This window comes from Saimiri boliviensis, chromosome 11 (assembly GCF_048565385.1).
Source record: "Saimiri boliviensis isolate mSaiBol1 chromosome 11, mSaiBol1.pri, whole genome shotgun sequence".
NCBI lineage: Eukaryota > Metazoa > Chordata > Mammalia > Primates > Cebidae > Saimiri > Saimiri boliviensis.
Genome location: NC_133459.1, coordinates 35,366,752 through 35,386,420, shown reverse-complemented (window position 1 = coordinate 35,386,420; position 19,669 = coordinate 35,366,752). Strand labels below are relative to the sequence as shown.

General features: G+C 49.8%; 1 long non-coding RNA gene across 5 annotated transcripts in view; it reads right to left on the bottom strand.

Moving 5' to 3' along the window:
- Nucleotides 1-18,019, bottom strand: part of LOC120365907 (uncharacterized) — a 66,826-nt gene extending 48,807 nt beyond the window's left edge. For all 5 annotated transcript variants that reach the window (XR_012512374.1, XR_012512376.1, XR_012512375.1 and 2 more), the window contains exons 1-2: nt 17,954-18,019; nt 17,214-17,283 (exon numbers count right to left, since the gene is read on the bottom strand). This is a non-coding gene — a long non-coding RNA (uncharacterized LOC120365907). The remainder of the gene's footprint in view (nt 1-17,213; nt 17,284-17,953) is intronic.
- Nucleotides 18,020-19,669: the final 1,650 nt, after the last annotated feature.

Sequence of the window (19,669 nt, the reverse complement as noted above, 5' to 3'; positions counted from 1 at the left end):
AGGATGGGGCAAGGTCAGTGCAGAGGGCTCTAGTGAGGACAAGCAGACCGGATTATGGGGGTGGTGGGCAGGCGGCTGGAACATGTTAGTGACCCAGAGAAAGAAATGAAATTTCAGTGAAATTGAAGGGTTGACCAACGCTGCCGTTCCAATAGGAAGGTCAGCATGTGGAGGGGTCAGTATATTCAAGCCCCGAGAGCATCCAGGAGGCAAGACTCTTGCGGCAGTATGCGGCTGTGGCCAGAGTCCATGTTTCTCCATGTCAGTTCCGTGGAATTTTGCTGCGGCAAAATGTTAGCAAGGCGGACGGCTGACACATCAGAATGACAGGGTGGCAGAACGCCTGTGTGTCAGAAGGGCAGTGTGGTGGAAGAGCTGCATATTGGAGTGTCAGTTGGGGGAATGCTACTTTGACGGGCTGTCGGTGGATGGGATGTCAGGAAGGCTTGACCTCTATTCCCTGGGACCAGGGCTGGGAACACAGAGGCAGGAGCTTGCTGGGCTCCGAGCATCGGGGAGGCAGCCCAGGCGGCATTGCTCTCCCATCCAGAGCAGGGGTTTGAAAAAGGGAGAAGGCAGTGTCTTAGTTTGCTAGGGCTGCCATAACACAGTATCACAGACTTAAGCAATAGACATGTATTTTCTCACAATTCCGGAGGATAAAGTGCAAGATCAAGGTATGGGTAGACATGGTTTCTTTGGAGGCCTCTCTCCCTGGCTTGTACATAGCCATCTTTTTTCTGTGTCTTCACAGGGTCCTCCCTTTGTAGGAGTCTTCACCCTAATCTTCCCTTCTTATAGGGCCTCCAGTCATACCGCATTAGGACCCACCCCAATGAGCTCATTTTACCTTAATAGTCACTTTAAAGACCCTACCCCCAAGTACAATCACATTCTGCAGGTAGGACTTCATCATGTGAATTTGGTTGGGGAAAGGCCACAATTCAGCCCATTACAGGAGGTAATTAGGAAAATGGGACCAAGGAGCTATTTGATGTCAGGACTGAGCAGAGAGACAGGCAGCCACCAGGCATCAAAGGCTCAATCAGGAAAGACCTCTCGGGGAAGGCAAGATGGTGGACAGGCTTTGGTGTGGACCCGCAGAGACTTCAAGCAACCCAAGGGTACATGGTCCGTGGAAAACCACCCCTAAATGTGGAGACACAGAAAATTCAGGAAGAAGCAAGCACCCAGAAAGTTCTACTCTAGGGGTTACCTTCCAAAGGAAGCCATAGGAGACTGAATTCACATCTCCTCAAAGTGGGGCTAGATGTAAGAAATGGTAGCGCTTTTATTCTCATTTTCAAGAGACCCTGAGGTACTAAGAGCATAGGATTAGGGATCTGACCCATATAGATTCCAGTCAGGGCTCTGCCTGTTACACCACGAACAGTCGTATGACTTCATCCAGCCTCAGTTCGCTCACCTATGCAGTTGGAATAATTCTACTCCAGACCACCCAGGGTTATCATGAGATTCTTGAGATGTCATTGTGGAGATACCAGGAAAAGATCATGCGGGGTAACAGCGCTCAGTACATGGTGGTGGGATGATGAATCTGTCAGTCTTTGATTTTATCACTCACGCCAGCTCTAAGCCCCCACAGAGGAGTCTCATCTCACCATGTGCCCTCAAGCCAGGGGAGTCCACCAGCACCTGCCTGGCCCTCTCCTTCCCTAGGAGCCTACACTACTCCCTCCTGCCCTGCCTTTGAGTCCTGGCTCACCGTTCTTCCCTGGGCCATGCTAATTAAAGTTGCAACCCTTAGCCCTCCCTACCCGGCATCCCAGCTTCATTTTTCTTCATGAAACTTGACATCTCACATATTCTCTATTTTACTTATTAATGTTTGTAGTCCATCTCCCCCACCTCCTAGAATGATGGCTCTAGGAGTACAAGGGTTTTTATACGCTATGTTCCCCAGCACCCAGAAAAAGACCTAAATCAAAGGAAGTGCTTAATAAATACCCATTGTCTGGGTGAGTGGAAGTGGCGTGCCGATGCCCTGAGGTGGGGGCTGCCCAGGCCGGCTGTGGGAGGCGACGGGGTCCTCAGGTCTGTGGGAGCCGGGGGAGGGGATGGTGTGCCTGTCCTCTCTTTTCCCAGGGCTTAGGGATGAGCAGGGGGGCTGTGTGCCCCAAGCCTGCCCAGGCCTCCCTGGATCAGGCCAGCCAGCATTTTGGGTAGGGCAGGGAACAGTGGCTGCTCAGGTGCATAGCCTGTGCCCGGAACAGCTGTATCTGAAAAGCAAATCACCCTCCCTGTGGCTTGCACATTTCTGGCTCAGGGAACTGAAACACCTCATTTCACGGCTTCTGGTTGCCAGGCGACAGCTCAAGATGGGAGGCTGCAGTGGTCTTAGCCCAGGACACATCATCCCTACCCACACCCCTGAGCTGGGTAGAGAGAACTGCCCTCTGTACCCAGAGCTGGTGACCACCAAGCCTGCCCTCCACAGTACCCAAAATCTTCCCTCTCTGCTCCCTCTATCTTGAGTCCCTCCTACCCCAAGTCACCAGAGAAGAGGTGACTTGGGGTGTAAGAGACCGTCTCCACCGGAGACTGTGTGTGTCCCTCCTATGACTGGGACTCAGGAGTGGTCCAGAGCCCCAGTGTGCTCTGAGCAGTGCAGGTGCAGAAGTATGTGCAGACACAACGCAGGCATGCACGCATTCAGATCTTCACATACGCACCCACACACCGAGGCACCTGCGATACCCTGGGCCTCAGGGCAATATCACAAGGCAGGCTGCTGCCGATGAGAGGTGACCTTCACACCAGCAGGATGCCTAGACCAGCTCCAGCCCCTCAGCCCGCAGAGAAGGCAGGGAATCTGAAAGCACCCTGGCAGGGCAGGCTGGAAGTGGTCTCAGGGTACACAGACAGACCCTCGCAGGGATGGCACAGGAGTCGGCAGTCTCTGGTTTGCAGACTTGGCTGCTGTGTGGTGGGACTGAGGAGGCAGAGTGAGTCCTCAGATGAACCCAGAGAAGGTGAGCCCAGGGTTCTCAGGCTACTGTGGCCAGAGATCCTAGAGCCATCCGACCCCTGCAGGCTAGAGATGGACTGGACCTGGGGCTGGGGGTGGAACTGGGTTGAGCTGACTTTGGAGCTGGGACTGAGATTGACGTCAGAGCTGGAGCTGATGTGTGTGCAAGGCCCTGAGCGTGTCCTAGGGAGCAGACAGAGGGCCCTGAGTGTGTCTTAGGGAGCAGACAGAGGGCCCTGAGGCTGCCGGCTCCAGCAGAGCTGCAGAGCCAAACAGCAAGCACTTGGTTGCAATCGGCCCAGCTACACAGGAAGTGGAAGCTGATCAATGACTTGATTTTTTTGGCTAATGAGGTGAAATAAGACTGAAGCAATGACACCCTGAGCCTGAGGTCTGCCCTGAAACATCAACAGCAAAGAAGCCAACCCCTAGCCAGCCCACCCCCTTGCCTACCCCAAAGCACGTGGTTGGGGCAGTTAGGCGCCTGCAGTGCCTACCCAGGAGTGTCTGTGACTGAGAGCAGCCCCGTGTCCCTTGACCCTCCCACTGACATCTATGGGAACAGCCTCCAGCTTTCCCTATCCCAAGAACCACCAGCCCAAGACTCATTTCTCTCTCCAGGAAGAGACCTGTAAGCTGGGAATCCACAGTCCTGGGACAGGAGAGGGAACTAGACAGAACAAGAGTCCGAAAGACCTGGATCTAAACCCCACTTCCACCAAGCTGTGAAAATCCCATTAGAATATAAACAAACACAAACAAACCAGCCACGTGACCTCTGGCAAATCACTTAGCCCTGCTGAGCCTCGGTTTCCTCATCTACGTAATGGGAAAACTACTCCTCACCTCTCAGACCCTCCATGCTCCTGGGGTGGAAGGCCACATTCAGATTAGGAACCCCAGATCCCACCACCCCAGCTGGTCCTTATTCCCATTTTCAAGAGACTGTGAGGTATTAAAAGCATAGTATTAGGGATCGGCCCCATCTGGATTCCAATGAGGGCTCTTTGACACCTTGGACAGTCATGTGACCTTCTCGAGCCTCAGTTCCCTCATCTATTCAACTGGAATAATCCTACTCCGGATCTCTCAGGGTTATCATGAAATTCTTGAGACTGCATTGCAGAGATGACTGGAAAAGTTCGTGGCAGGTAACAGAGTGAGCTTGAGCCTCAGGAACAGACAGCCAAGGCTAGAACGGGGGTCAAAGCAGAGGAGATGGGGGAACTAACTGCTGTTCATCTCCTTTCTCTTTTTTAACTTGATTTTGAGACAGGATCTTGCTCTGTCGCTCAGGCTGGAGTGCAGTGGCACAATCACGGTTCACTGCAGCTCCAACCTCCCCAGCTCAAATGATCCTTCCACCTCAGCCTCCTGAGAGATTACATGCATGCACCACCACACCCAGCTAATTTTTCATATTTTTTGTAGAGACCAGGTCTTGCCATGTTGTCCAGGCTGGTCTCAAACTCCTGGGCTCAAGGCATCTGCCCACCTCAGCCTCTCAAAGTGCCGAGATTACAGGCGTGAGCCACTGCACCCAGCCTCATCTCCTTTCTTGAAAACATCCAAGATCTGTGAAGGAAGAAGGCAGGGCCAAGTTCAACAGAAACTGCCCCAGAGTCTCGCTTAGAGATAAGAATTTGTGTCAAATCCATACAAGCAGCATTTACTGAGCACGTCCTGAGCCTGTCCAGTGGTGTACATGAGGAACTCAGACATGAACAAGACAGGTCTGCCCTGTAACAGCCTCAGGAGAGAAAGAAGAGACACAGACTCAAATGACCAGTACACAAGAAAGACCAAGCAACGTGGGCCATAAGGTTGACAGCTAAAATACAGGACATTCAGTTAAATTTGAATTTCAGACAAACAACAAATAACTTTCTGGTATAAGTATGCCCCATGCAGTATTTGGGATATAATTATGCTAAAAAAGTGATTCATTATGTATCTAAACTTCAGATTAAACTGAGCATCCTATATTTTTGTTTGCCATATTTGCACTCTAGTCATGAGCGAGATAGATGTGATATGACAAAATCATGCATGTGGGTCAGACATTCTCAAGTTCAAATCCCAGTTCTCCCTCTAATTGGCTGTGTAACCAGGGGACAGTCACTTAACCTGTCTGGGCCCATGTTTCCTCAACAATCAAATAGGTTCTTTTTTTTTATTTTTCATATTTTATTTTGAGAGTCTCACTCTATCAGCCAGGCTGGAGTGCAGTGGTGCGATCTCAGCTCACTGCAACCTCCACCCCCTGAAATGCAAGCAATTCTCCTGCCTCAGCCTCCCAAGTACTGGGACTACGGGCATGTGCCACCACACCCAGCTAACTTCTTATTTTCTGAGAGATGGTGTTTCACCATGTTGGCCAGGCTGTTCTCCAACTCCTGACCTCAACTGATCCTCCCTCTTAGACCTCCCAAAGTGCTGGGATTACAGGTGTGAACCACCACACCGGGCCAAGTTCTATTTCTTGACCTGGGTGGCGTTTACATGGAGAGTTGCTTTATCATTACTTGTTACATTGTACATTTACATATCAGGTACTTTTTGTGTATGCGTTAAATTTCTCAGTCACAAAAATATTAAATAAAAATTACATATTAAATTAGAGAATGAATTTAGAAGTCCCTGGATGAGGCTTCATATAGAATAAGTGCTCAATTTTTACAAAAGAAACACACATAACCCACTAGATGTTTCAAAGGTTGTGACGGCACTGAAAAGACAGAGTCCTTCCTGCTGGGAAAATCCTTGCAGACTTCATGGAGGTGGTGACATCGGAATTGGACTCTGCAGGAGGAGCTAGATTTCACAAGAGGGAGGCAGGCGGAGGGTACTGCCAACAAAGCAGGCTGCATGGGCAGAGCCTGGCTGAGGCTGACAGGCACCACGGTTTCTAAGCATTGGAACATAAACGTTGGTAGGTGGGCCGTGCGCTCTCAGTAGTTTGCTAGGGTCACCATCACTTTCTGCTGCCATCCACCCAGCCCGCTTCACTCTGCAGACCCTGAGTCTGTTACCCTGCTAGAGGCAAGGAAAGGAAGGAATGCTCAAGGCTCCTGCATGGGCAGATGGAGGCCTGGGAGAGAACATTCCAGAACCCAAATCTGGAGTGGTCAGCAGGGACAGGCCAGGCTGGACCTTGTACATCAGACTAAGGAGTTCCCCAACTCAAGACACTGGAGAGCCAGTGAAGGCTGTTAAGCAGGGTAGAGATGTGATTGAATTTGCATTGCCAGTTCAGTGCAATCCACATTTAATGAGCACCTACTAAGTGTCTGGGGCAGGGTCCTCCGATCTCACCCTCCTGAGCTCAGTGTACAGACGACATCAGCTGGTGAGCAGGTCATGTCAACATGAGAACACGTGTGCAATATGAGAAGCGCTGCCACAGGGGAGTTTTGAAAGATCATGCTAGCAGCCGTGAGTAGAACGAGATGGCCTGGAGTGAGCGGAGACAGGAGCTGGAAAACTGCTGGGGAGCTGGATGGGAGAGAGCAGGGACTGCAACACGGGGCTGTGGGGGAATAGTCCAGAGAGAAGGGAACAGAGCTGTGGGAGCGGGGCCGATGCGATGGGGGTGACAGGCTGGGGGATGCACACATCAGGGCACGAGTGCCCAGAGAAGAAATGCCAGAGGCAGAAGGGGCCCACCCTGCCATACAGCAGCTGTGACCAGGGCCCAGTCCGTGCTCCGCCAGCTCATGCCAACCCCAGTGACTGGCTGGCTGGTGGAAGGAGCATGCTCCAACCACATGCAAGGCCGGGTGGAAGTGCTCAGAGTGATTGACAGCCAAGAACTGATGCAAACATCAGTTTCTTCGCCCCCTGATTGGGATAACTTCAAGCCATGTCCCACATCGTGTCCAGCAGAATTAAACTCCAAGTGCCCACAGCAGCACTGTACTTGTGCGGCACTCTGTATTCGCCATGAGAATCCAGCCATGCCCCAGGACGTGGGTGTGCTGGGAAACGCTCACAGTCTTGCTGTCTTTAGAAGTCAGAGCCAGCAGGATTTGGTGACAGGGCACATACAGGGATCCAGGGGCTGAGAGAAAAGAGGAGAAAAGGGTGACACCAATGTCTGGAGCTGAACAACCAGAAGGGAGCAGCACCATTAACCGTGATGGGAAGACTGCAGGAACAGCTTGTTCCAGGAAGAAGCCAGGATTTCCCAAGAAATGAAGGAAGGCGAGAGCATAGAAATGCCCAAACATATATGATGTGGGCTGGGGGCCCCGTGTAACTGTGAGGGTTTGCTAAAGCCTGGAGAGCATGGTGGGGGTGGGTGGGAAGTGGCTGGAGATAACACTGGAAAGGTCAACTGAGGCCAATTTGGAAACGAACCTGAATGGCACACAATGCATTTTGGATAGAGCCCACTAGAAAGTGGGGAGCCTGCCAGGGTTCTAAGCAAGATGGTAAACATGGGCATATTTGCTTTTTAGAACCATAGCTCTGGCCACTGTACAGAGGCCTCACTGGGGAGGCTGGGGACAGCAGCTGAGTAGCAACTGCTGGGAATAACATGGCTGGGTGGGCAGGAGATGGTAAAACCTCAACTAGGGCAGCAGCAGTGGAGGGAGAAGAGGTGCCAGAAGCAAGCTGGGTGTCAGAGGCCTCTCTGTCAGGGACTCTGAAGGGCCTGGTGGTCTGAGATCACTTAAAGGAAAAGGAGATGAGCCAGCCATTGGGGATCACAGGTCACGTGTGTGGGCTGGCTGGGGAACCATGTAGCATTTCCCAAGGCAGGCATCCCACGGGGCTGACCAATGCCAGCTTCGGGCTCTGACACAGGCAGACCCACCCCCTCTACCTGGAGGAGAGGATGCTGAAGGGGCCTTGTTCAAATGGATCCTCAGCCCCAGAAAGTCCAGGCCTGCAGGGGATACCGGACTGGGCCACCCACACGGTGTAAAGGTTCCATTTCTAAGGGCAATTTCTGGCCCTGGCAGGACCCCCTCCCCTGCTTTCATTTCAGGGAATGTAAAACTAAATGGCACTGGGCCTGTGTGTTCTTCACATCAGCACAACAAGATGCTTAGTCAATGAAATAGTTGAGCCAAGTGAACCCAGCATGCCACTCCAGGAGGAGTTTTTTTCCAGGGGAAATGTTATCATTTTCCATTCCTGTTTAATGAATCATGGGAATTATAGCAACATTACAAATGGCTTTCTGTGCAGGCTATTACTTTGTTTCCGCAGGGTTCTAATGGCAAGCCCGCTTCTGTGAGGGTTCAGCCTGCCCCCGGCTAAGGAGAATAATAGTATTGTTATCAGCGGTCCCCTCTACAAGACTCCAGCCCAGGAGGGGTGGTGGCCCTGGACCTTACAGATTGGGTCTGAAGTGGGAAGCCCCCAGTGATTGATTCGGGAATTTCCTGGAGAGTCCTCACAGCTGTCCCAGGCACTTGCTGCTGAAACCGGGCACAGCTAAGCCGGAACTCCCAAGGCTGAGGCAGGAAAACCCAGGGTCTAGAAGAGGAACGGAAGTGAGGGAGGCTTGTCGGCCTCTTTTCTGAGCTATAGAATCAGGGGAGGGCCAGTGAACAAAACAGACTGGGTCCCTAGGGGTATGGGGTGGTCAGAGATGGAGTGTAGGGAACAGATGCATCACAACCCTCACCACAACTGCCCCTGGGCTGGCTTTTGCTGTGACAGACAGCAGAAAGAGCAAGCCTGGTCCCTGCCTGTGGAAGCTTCCAGCCAGGGCAGGTACAGAAGACACCAGAAAGGGGAGAAGTCCAACCCCCTCCCCCAGGCTCTGGAGAGGCAGGTCTGGTATAGGCAGAAAACTGATGGGGTGGGAAGACCTTCCCCAGCCCCACTCCTGCTGCTCAGAAGTGGAGGATCCAGACAGCCTGGGGAACGAGGGATGAACGAGCTGCTCCTGGGAAACATCCTGGCTGCCCAGAGCAAACGCTTTCTGTTGGTGACTAAATGGATTCAACCACGCCGTATTTCTTGGAAGCCCACTGCCTGCTTTCTGCAATGTCAACCCAGAGCTGAGGTGTGTCTTAAAAAGCGATTCGATCATTGTAGTAGAACCCACTGCCAGCTCATGAACGCCACCTGGCCACAGCCAACTGGCTTAGAGGTAGACACCTAACCCAAACTGAGCCAATCAGGTTCTGCCCCCACTACAACGCAGGATGCAGAAGAAGGATTTTTGTCTCCTTGAATGGCTACTGTATCCTTAGTGCCCAGAATTCTGACTACCACACAGTAGGGGGGCTCAATGAATAATTAATGAAAAAATGAATGAATAAACGGGTCTTCATGAGGAATTTGGAACTTTTCACTTGGAAACAGAGAATGGGGGCTGTGGGAACGGACTCCCACTAGCTGCATAAGCTGAAGACCCTCCCCTTTCTACTTCTGGGTACCTTGGGGCTACCTCAGTCCTGACTCTTCCCAAGCTGGTTGATCTCCTCTTAACTTTGAGACAAACAGCCCAACATCCTGATCATAAACCCTCTTTCTTATGTCCATTTCTGTTGCAACCAAAAAACCTTCACCAACATGAGAAACTCTGCTGCCTGAGCAGTCACATTTTCCTACCCTGTGAGCTTCTCCAGGAGTCACACAGACTCTTGGCTGTGCCTTGAGCTGCACCCAGGTCTACCCACTGCCACCATTGCCAATTCTCGTAGGCTCTGGTTCTGAGGGGCCCAGAGGCAGCAAGGGGTGGCATGGTGGAATACTGGGTCCTTTAGGGCAGGGGGAAGGGGGTGGCACTGTGCCCTCTCCTTTCAGGGCCCCTCATCCCACCCCAGCCTCAGATGTGGGCTCTTGGGTCCCTCACTCAGGCCAGAGAGTCCCACTGGACACACACAGAGGGGTAGGGGATGCTGGTGGAATCAGAGCCCTGAGAAAATCTGAGTTACAAGCTGGAGCTGGAGGAAGGGGTGCCCAGCCCCCAGCCCTACAGAGGCTGCTCTCCGCCTGGCTGGATCAACTCTTCCTTTCCTTCCTTCCACCTCGCCCCGGGTGCCCGGATACTAATTATAATGACCTGGTGAGTTACAAGACGGTGAAATTGCTTCCACCTCAGGTTGTCACGGGCTAGGAAGAAATACCAGGCCTGGAAATTAAACTGTGCCAGCAGGCCTGAAGGGGTGGGAGCAGAAGGGAGGGGGGAAGCGGGTAGGGAGAAGTACCTGCAGCTTATAACGCAGTGTTAAAGGAGTGTCGGCAAGAAGGGTCCTTGGCCAAGACACAGAAACGAATGGAGGCTGGACAGTGGTCACAAGGTGCCACAGCGGATGGTAAAATGACCACGAAAAGGCAGAAGCCTCACAGCCTCCTGGAGACCCAGAGACAGAGAGAACAGCAGGCTACCGTTGTGGATGGTGGGCAGACTCAACTGCCCAGAGGAGGAAGATAGGCAAAGGGTGCTGGGAGCCCAGCGCAACCCCCACAGCCTACCATACACCTAAGCCCAGCCCGAGGAAATGTTCTCCTCCCAATCCAGCCCAGTTTGCCCTGGGTTGTGTCTGTGCACCCAGCTTCACTGTGACCTTTTCTTTTGGAATGTTTGTAGGCCCACCCAGCATGGAGATCCAGGATGGTGGGAGAGAGGACCCGGGAGTCCAACCTCTGAGGTTGGTCCGCACCCCTGAAATTGTCCTGCTAGATGAACTGCAGAGGTCACAGAATCATCCGAGCCATCAAGACCCTCTTCCCAGGTACCAGCAGCAGGTGGAGGATGGCACCCTGGAATTCAACCAAATCTTTAAGGAATGGATCTCTGTAGCGCTATTTAAACTGTTACAGGGCATAGAAAAAGGGAAGTTTCTAGATTTTTTTATGAAGCTGGTGTAACATTAATACTAATACCAATACTCAATTGAAAGAGCACACACAAGAAAGGGAAAAAAAGAATAATCTCACTTATAAATTTTACTGCAAAAACTCTAAGTCAAAGAGTAGCATACAGAATCTGGCAGCACAGAAAAAAAGAATATATCATGTCAAGTGCAGTTAAAGAAATGCTAGGAGGTTAGTGTCAGAAAATCTATTAATTTACCATATTAGAGGATTTAAGCATTGATTATCTGCATAAATCAGCAATCATTCTTAATTTCTTTAAACTCTTATGAAAATAAGAACAAACAGCTACTTCTTAACATGATAAAATATATCCATCTTAACTCCCAATGAGGAAATATTAAAAGCATTCCCATTAAAGTCAGGAGCAAGACTGGGACATCCAATATCTTCATTATTACCTTGCTTTGTTTTGTAGGTACCAGCTGCTGCAATAAAGTAAGAAAAATAACTACATAAAAATTGAGAAAGGAAGGTAAAATTAGTATTTGCAGAAGATATTACTGTATGCTTTGTACACCAAAGAGAATCGACTAAAAAACTATTACCAAAAATAAGGTAATTCAATGATGTGACCAGCTACGAAATTAATATGCAAAAATCAATGGCCTTCATATTTTACAGTGGCAACCAGTTAGGGCATATGTTGGAAGAACAGATGATGAGAAAGATAAAATGCCTAGGAGTGTGCAAAATATAAAGAAAACCCAAAAATGCTGCTGAGGGACCCAAAATATGACTTGAACAAATGGAATGGCATATCATATTCTTGGATAGGACTACTCAACAACACAAATTTGTATCAGTATTCTCTTAATCTATGACACATTTTCCAATAAAAATATCAACGGGTATCTTTTTTTTTTTTTTTTTTTTTTGAGGCAAGGTCTTGCTCTGTCAGGCAGGCTGGAGTGTAGTGACGATCATAGCTCACTTCGGCCTCAAAATTCTGGGTTCAAGCAATCCTCTCACTTCAGCCTCCTAGGTAGCGGGACCACAGTCTTGCGCCACTATACCTAGCTAATTTTTTTTGTAGAGTTGGGATCTTACTATGTTGCCCAGGCTGTTCTCAAATTCCTAGGCTCAAGTGATCCTCCCACCTCAGCCTCATAGTGTTGCGATTATAGATGTGAGCCACTGAGCTTGTCTCCAATAAGAATGTTGTGTGTAATCACGTAACTTTGAAATTCATATTTTAAAAAAGAACATGCAAAAATAGCCGGGAAAATTCTGAAAAGTAATGAGACAGGAGACTAGCCCTATCAGATTTGTTTTTTTTTGAGATGGATCTTACTGTGTTGCCAAGCCGGAGTACAGTGGTGCGAGCTTGGCTCACTGCAACCTCCACCTCCTGGATTCAAGCAATTCACCTGCCTCAGCCTCCTGAGTAGCTGGGACTACAGGCTATTGCCACCACACCCAGCTAACTTTTTGTATTTTAGTAGAGACAGGGTTTCACTATGCTGGCCAGAATGGTCTCAATCTCCTGACCTCGTGATTTGCCCACCTCAGCCTCCCAAAGTGCTGGGATTACAAGTGTGAGCCACCGCACCCAGCCCAGATATTTAAACGTATTATGGATCTGCACTAATTTGAATAGTATGGTAGTAAGTTGTGAATAGACAAACATGTCAATGGAACAAAACATTTTAAAAATGTGAGCATTCAAAATCATTAAGGATCAAAAAAAGATATACAAATGGTCAATGGGGATCTGAAAAAATTTGCAACATCACTAATCATCAGGGAAATGCAAATTAAAACCATGAGATACCACTGTATATCTGTTAGGATGACTGTTACCAAAAAGACAAAAATAACAAGTGTTGACAAGGATGTGTAGCAAAGGTAACCCCTGTTCACTATTGGTGAGAATGGAAATGGGCATAGCCATTCATTATGGAACACAGTATGGAGGTTCCTCAAAAAGTTAAAAATAGAATTACATAGGATCCAGCAATTTCAAAGAAATTTGGATCAATTCCAAAGGAATTGAACTCAGAATCTTGAAGCAACATGTTCATTGCAGCATCATTGCAATAGCCAAGATATAGAATCCACCTAAGTGTTCATCGACAGACCAATGAATAAAGAAAATGTGGTATCTGGGCCGGGTGTGGTGGCTCATGCCTGTAATCCCAGCACTTTGAGAGGTCGAGATGGGCAGATTATTTAAGGTCAGGAGTTCAAGACGCACCTGGTCAACATGGGGAATCCCCGTCTCTACTAAAACTACAAAAAATAAGCCAGATGTGGTGGCACACACCTGTAATCCCAGCTACTCGGGAGACTGAGACAGGAGAATCGCTTGAACCCAGCAGGCGGAGGTTGCAGTAAGCTGAGATCGTGCCATTACACTCCAGCCTGGGCAACAGAGCGAGACTCCATCTCAAAATGTAAATAAAAAATAAGAAAATGCAGTAAGTGTATGCAATAGAATACTAGTCAGCCATAAAAAAAAGAAGGGGAGCTTGACATTTTTGGCGATGTGGTTATATACCTGAAAGACATTATGCTAAAGTGAAATGAGTCAAACACAAAAGACAAATACTGCATGATCTCATCTATACGTGAAATCTAAAAAAGTTTAACTCATAGAAGCAGATTGTGGAATGTTGGTGGCCAGGGTCTGGGTAGAGAGAGGGAGGAATGGGGAGATGTTGATTAAAGAGTACAAAGTTTCAGTGAGATAGGATGAATAAGTTCTGGAGATAGATTGTATAGTGTGGTAACTACATATTTAATAATGTATTGTGTACTACTGTATACTTGAAAATTGCTAACTAGGAGCTTAAGAATTCTCACCACAAAAAAAACAGTGAAGTGATGGATATGTTTATCAGCTTGATTTAGTCACTTTGAAACGTATCAAAATGTGTTATATACCATAAATACAAACAATTTTTCTTTGTCAATTATACCTCAATACAGCTGTGGGCGGTGTCACGGAGGAGAAGATGAACTATTGAATCATGTCATTAGGACAACAGGGCAACCATTGAGAAAAAAATTTAAATTAGATCCATTCCTCACCCCTTATACCAAAATAAATGTCAGATGAATTTGTTAAAATTCAAGGAGTTAAGTATGTTTAAATGAAGTAATAAACGGCCTAGAAGAAACCATGGAGAAGTTTTTAAAAATAATCTTCATGTGAGAAGGCCTTTGACAAGACACCCAGAAGCCAGAAAAGAAAAGCACTTCTAAGTTTGGAGATATAAAAACAGAAAGTTTCCTCATGGCAGAAATCACCATTAGCGAAGTCAAACGACAAACAGCAAACCAAAAGAAATATCGGTGCTTATCACAGGTAAAGGCTTCATTTCCTACTCGGGTAAGAAAGTCTTACAATTCTATTGAGAGAAAGACGAGTAACACGAAAGAAACATGAACAAAGGATATGAAAATACTTCCCAGCAAAGGAAATAGATAGGTCTTGAACATTTGAAAAGATACTCAACCTCACCCCTAAGAAAAACGTGAAATAAAATCACCTCGTACGCCTTTTACCAGCCAGACTGGCAAAGATCAAAAAGCTTGCCAACATACTGTGTTGGTGAAGATGAGAGGAAGTTGGCATCTCACATTGCTGCCTGTGCAACCCCTACGGAAAGATAGGCAATTTGGTAATGTCTATCAAAAGTACAAATGCATATACCCTTTGCCATAGCAATTACACTTCTAGGAATTACACAAAAAGATATGCATGAACATGTGTGAACTGGTGAGTGTACAAAATTATTCCTAGTATCATTACCTGAAAGAATTGTTTGAATGGGAAAATCCTTAATGTCCATCCATAGGTGATTGCTTAAATAGTGGGGTATGCAGCCAGTGAGATATAGGTTGCCATCAGAAAGAATGAGTGACCCCCTCCCTCTGTCTCAAATGCCTCAAAAAGATGAGCAGAGAAGGCCAAGGGATGTAGGGCACAGAGAGACGTGGGTTTGAATTCCAGTCTACCACTTTCAGACCGTGTGAAATTGAGCCAGGCAATTCACCTCTCTGAGCCTCAGTTTCCTGCCCATCAACTGGGGCTGTGAAGAGAAACCATCGCAAAGGACTTCCAGGAAGACAAATAGGATCATGCATACACAGGCACCTCGTGGTCACACCCATTTTGTAGACTGAGAAAACCGATCCTGAAAAGAGACAAGGGAATGGCCAAGGACCTGCCACCTCCGTCTCCTAACCTGTTAGTGAGGCTCTCCCTTTGCCCCAAGGTTGGGCCAACCTGCCTAGGCAGGAAAGCAACCCTTGGAAATCTGGGCAACATACCTGTTTTCATAATCTCTATACTGATTGCCAGTTTGAGACTACCCATGGGAGCACTTTTTTTTTATGGAGAGGCACAAGGAGGATGTGCAGGCCTGGCCACTCCTCACCGGTGCAATTTCTGGCCCTTGGTCTGTGAGCTCCAGGCACTCAGGCTTCTTTTGAGAACGGGAGCAAAGGCAAGCCGAGGCACTCAGAGACACTGAGGCTGATTCCAAAACACACCAGCTTGGCAACCCCTCCTTCCCCAGCAGACCAGCCAACGTGACCCAGGGCCCAGCCACCGCCTCCCCTGGCACTGGGACCGGGTCTCCTGACTCCCAGCCCTCTCTGATTCCCCTGTCAATCCCATTTCTGGGCCCAGGTCTCATTTTCAAACCAACCAAGCGTCGGAAAGTCACACATCAGGCTTATCTCTTCTGCCACTCATCTCCGGAAAGCCCTTCCCCCCGTCCCCATCATTCTCAGACAAATAGAATCCCTCCCCCGACCCACAATCCTAATAAACGTCTGAGCTCAAGGAGTGGCACCAGCTGTGCAGAGCCCCCAGCCACCCCAGCTGTGCTGAGTCTAGATAGCAAATCCAGAGCAGGCCCCGATGAGGTAAGGAGCCCACCTGAATGCAAAGAAAGTCATCATTCCTTTCCCAGCCCCCTACCTCCACCCCAGCTGCTCAAAACTGTGCTCTGTCTCTATCCACAGACCACAAGAGGGGCTGGGGTGGGAATGTTAGCAGCTCAGATTTAATGCCGTTCGTTCCATAGCTGCAATCGGGCTGAGACAGATTCACTGGGACCCCAGGCCTGAGGCTTCCTCTACATGGGATGACCCCTCCTCTGGACACGGCTTTAGCCTTCACAGAGACAGTCAGCGTTGCTGCACGGGCCACAAGTAGGTCATAGGGCTTTTTGTTTGTTTGTTTTTGTTTTTTGAGACAGTCTCTCTCTGTCACCCAGGCTGGAGTGTGGTGGCACAATCTCGGCTCACTGCAACCTCAGCCTCCTGGGTTCAAGCGATTCTCCTGCCCCAGCCTCCTGAGTAGCTGGGATTACACTCACATGCCACCATGTCTGCCTAATTTTTGTACTTTCAGTAGAGATGGGGTTTCACCATGTTGGCCAGGCTGGTCTCGAACTCCTGACCTCAGGTGATCCAGCTGCCTCCGCCTAGGTCATATTTTTTGAACCAAACAACCCAGTTGGAATCCTTGCTCTGTCCATATTAGCTATGTGGCATTCATTCATTCAACAAATATTCGTCGTCTGAGACACACAAAGGAACAGGACAGACAAGATCGCTGTCCTCATGAAGCTTATACTTTAGCAGGGGAGGCAGAAGATAAACAAGGAGAAAATAGAAAATGGTGAGATGGGGAAGGAGCGGGGGGACTGGAAGAGGGCTTAAGAGAAAGGCAGTCAAGGGAGAAGTCTCTGAGAAGATGACATTTGAAAGACCTTCAGCGGTCACCTACCTACCCTAAAAGCTGGGGTAATTTTAATTACGTTTATCTTTCCAGGTTGATAGAAAATTAAATGTGTTAATATTTTAATCCTACTAAAAATACAAAAATTAGCCGGGCATGGTGGTGCATGAGTGTAGTCCCAGCAACTCGGGAGGCCGAGGCAGGAGAATCGTTTCAACCTGGGAGGCAGAGGTTGCAGTGAGCCGAGATCATGCCCCTGCACTCCAGCCTGGGCGACACAGCGAGGCTCTGTCTCAAAAAAACAAAAACAAACACACAAAACCGCCGCACGCTGCTTGTGTTTCCTGTGGCGACGCTGACTGTCTCTGTCAAGGCTGAAGCTAAGTGCTGGCCAGGGCCTGACGCGTAATGAGTGCTCAACCGACTGTAGCTCCGTGTCTAGTTAAGAAGAGAGGGACTTGTGGAGGCCCTGCAGGCCCTTGCCCAAAGGGAGGCCTTGTGGCCTGGTTGCATCCAGGCCAGCTTCCTGGAGGAGGCTCTTGGCAATGGCCAGCTGCAATCCTGAGGCCAACCCAGACCTCTACATCAATAATGTTCTTGTTAAGGCAGGGAGGGCTGGACTGCCACAGCCTGGACCCCTGAGATCCATGATCCCAGGAGGCCTGAATCACAGCCTCTGCTTACCTGCTCCTGGACCCGAGCTGCTGCCTCAGTTTCCCATTTGGCCTGGAGTCTGTCACGAGCCTCCATGTTCCTGCCGTGAATGACGCAGAGTCACAGAGTTGAAGGAATCCAGAATATGAAGGACTCGTTTCAGGAGCACCTGCTCGCACAAAGCTCAGTGCCCTTCTGAACGATGGCCCCACTGCCCTGCCACCCCTGCTCCCGGCTCAACCCCACCATTTAGCCCAGCCCCTCCTCCCCTCGGCCACTGGTCTCTCCTCATCCTCCGGGCTGCAGAGCCCTAGCCAGAGGGAGGAGCAGACAGAGCTGAAGGACAGTGGGCAGCCCAGAACACGCAGCCACAGAGGAAAGGCACGGTGGGCCCCTCCCTCCCCTCCCAGGCCTCGGCGCTGCCCTACAAATGCCACCCCTTCTGACTGATAGCAGGAAATTGGTCCCCACTAAGCCCGTCGACGCAGGAGGACTGATAAATCCTCATGGAGAAGGGAGCAAGACGGGGAGGAGAGCAAGATGGAACGAGGGGAGGGCTTACGGGGGGAGGGCACAACACCCTCTTCCCAGGGCCAGGCACTTATGGGGCTGATGGGGAGGGGAGAGGCTCTGCTCTACTAACATAGCGCCCCCCATCACCCCAGTCCTCAGAGCCTCCCCCTCTTCCTCTACCAGCACTGTGGCGGGGACAGTGACAAGCAGACAGCCAGCTCCTATGCCTCTTTTTATAATTATGAGCATTCCCTTACCCTCTCCATGCGCTAAAGTCCTTCGCCTCCTTCGTGGCCTAGCTGGCATCCCCACCTCCTCCCAGAGGCCTTCCCACATCCTCCAATGGGATGCTAGCTCCACTGCTGAGCACCTGCTGTGTGCCAAGCCTGATGCCAACCATGTTATATAACAGTATCTCATCCACCCTTCCAACTCCCTAAGAAGCAGGAAGTGTTACACCCATTCCACAGATGAGAAACTGAAGCTCAGAGAGGTTAAGTGACGCACGCAATGACACACACCTGGGACACAAGTGGAAAGACCAGGCTTTGAGCCAGGTCTGTCTGGGTGCCTCACCATGACCTTCTCCTGCCCTTGGTCTCTTATCAGCACCTTTAGCCTCTGTTATAAAGCCTGGACCTAGACTTCATTATGTTACAGGCTGTCATGTCTCTGTCTGCCTCCCCCATTAGACATGAGTTTTTCAAGGACGGAGACATGTTTCGCGTCACCCATATAGCCCCAGAGGCCAGTTTGAATCTTCACATCACAGGCGTCATTCCTTCTTTGTTGGACTGGATCTGACCTAGGCCAACAGAGGTCAGCACACTGCAGAGACTGCAGGTGCACACGTCCCCCGCCCTCCCCAACAGAGCAGGAACTTTCCCCGCCCTCAGCACTCCCCCCACCTCCATCTCAGCGCCCGCAAAACGTTCCTCGCAGCATTACTGAGACTCCCTTACAGTGTTCCAAAATCTCCACAAGCCTTTGCATTTTAAGCAGACGCAGTTGTATCAGATTTCCCCCGTCTTTCCAGCGGCTCAGCTCTTCCCAAATTTGATGAACTGATCTCAGCTAGATAAATCGCATCAGCTGTCGGCTTTGCTGAGACTCAGGGAATGACATTTCCCTGGTTTGCTCAGGTTTAATTCGAAGGAGCCGTTCCTGCCGCAAACCTTCAAGGCCAGGTGAGATGAATAAAGAGTTTTACACAAATGGTCCCACTCCACCAATCTAGGCTGTCCCAGCTAGCTCCTTAGTCCCTGTGGTTTCTGGAAGGCTGTGAGCCTGCAGACAGCCAACTGGGGAGGGCATGCCAGGGGATGCAGCCTCCTCTCTTGGCTTGATGGTAATTGGCAGCATTTCCATGCATTTCCATGCAGGATTATGCCATAAATTTACTGGGCTACAAATAGGGTTGTTCCCAACAGAGACTGCAGTAGGGGAGAGGGGAGGGGTGATAGGGGAGTCCTCCCAGATTCTATGCCTAAGCATCTATAGACACCCCCAACCCCTTCACCGCAAAACCCTACTTCTCCCTAATCCCACAGGCACACTTGCTGCTGGCTGATTCTCCCAAGGGTGGGGGTAGGAGTGAGGATGGGGGTAGGGGTGGGGGCACAGCCTGAGGATCTGCAGCCCAATCAGAGGAGCAGAGGGGCCCCAGGTGGAACAAGGAGGGGTGGAGTCTCCCGGCATGAGGAGGTGGCACACAGGTAAGGCGACACCTGACAGGCTCTTTAAATCCTCAGACTGGACCCAAAGGATGGCCCGGTAGTGGGGGCACTGCTATCCCCTGGCTTCTCCACTGGCTGGGGTACTGTCCTTGCCACAAGCTCCAGAGCGGAGGACACTAGGCAAGCCGGGGCAGAACAATGGGCACCAGACAAGCAAAATGCCAGGCGGAGGAAAGTTGATGTTTCCCTGCAATTTGACTCCATTAGAAATAGTGACTTGTGAGAAAGGGAGGAGTA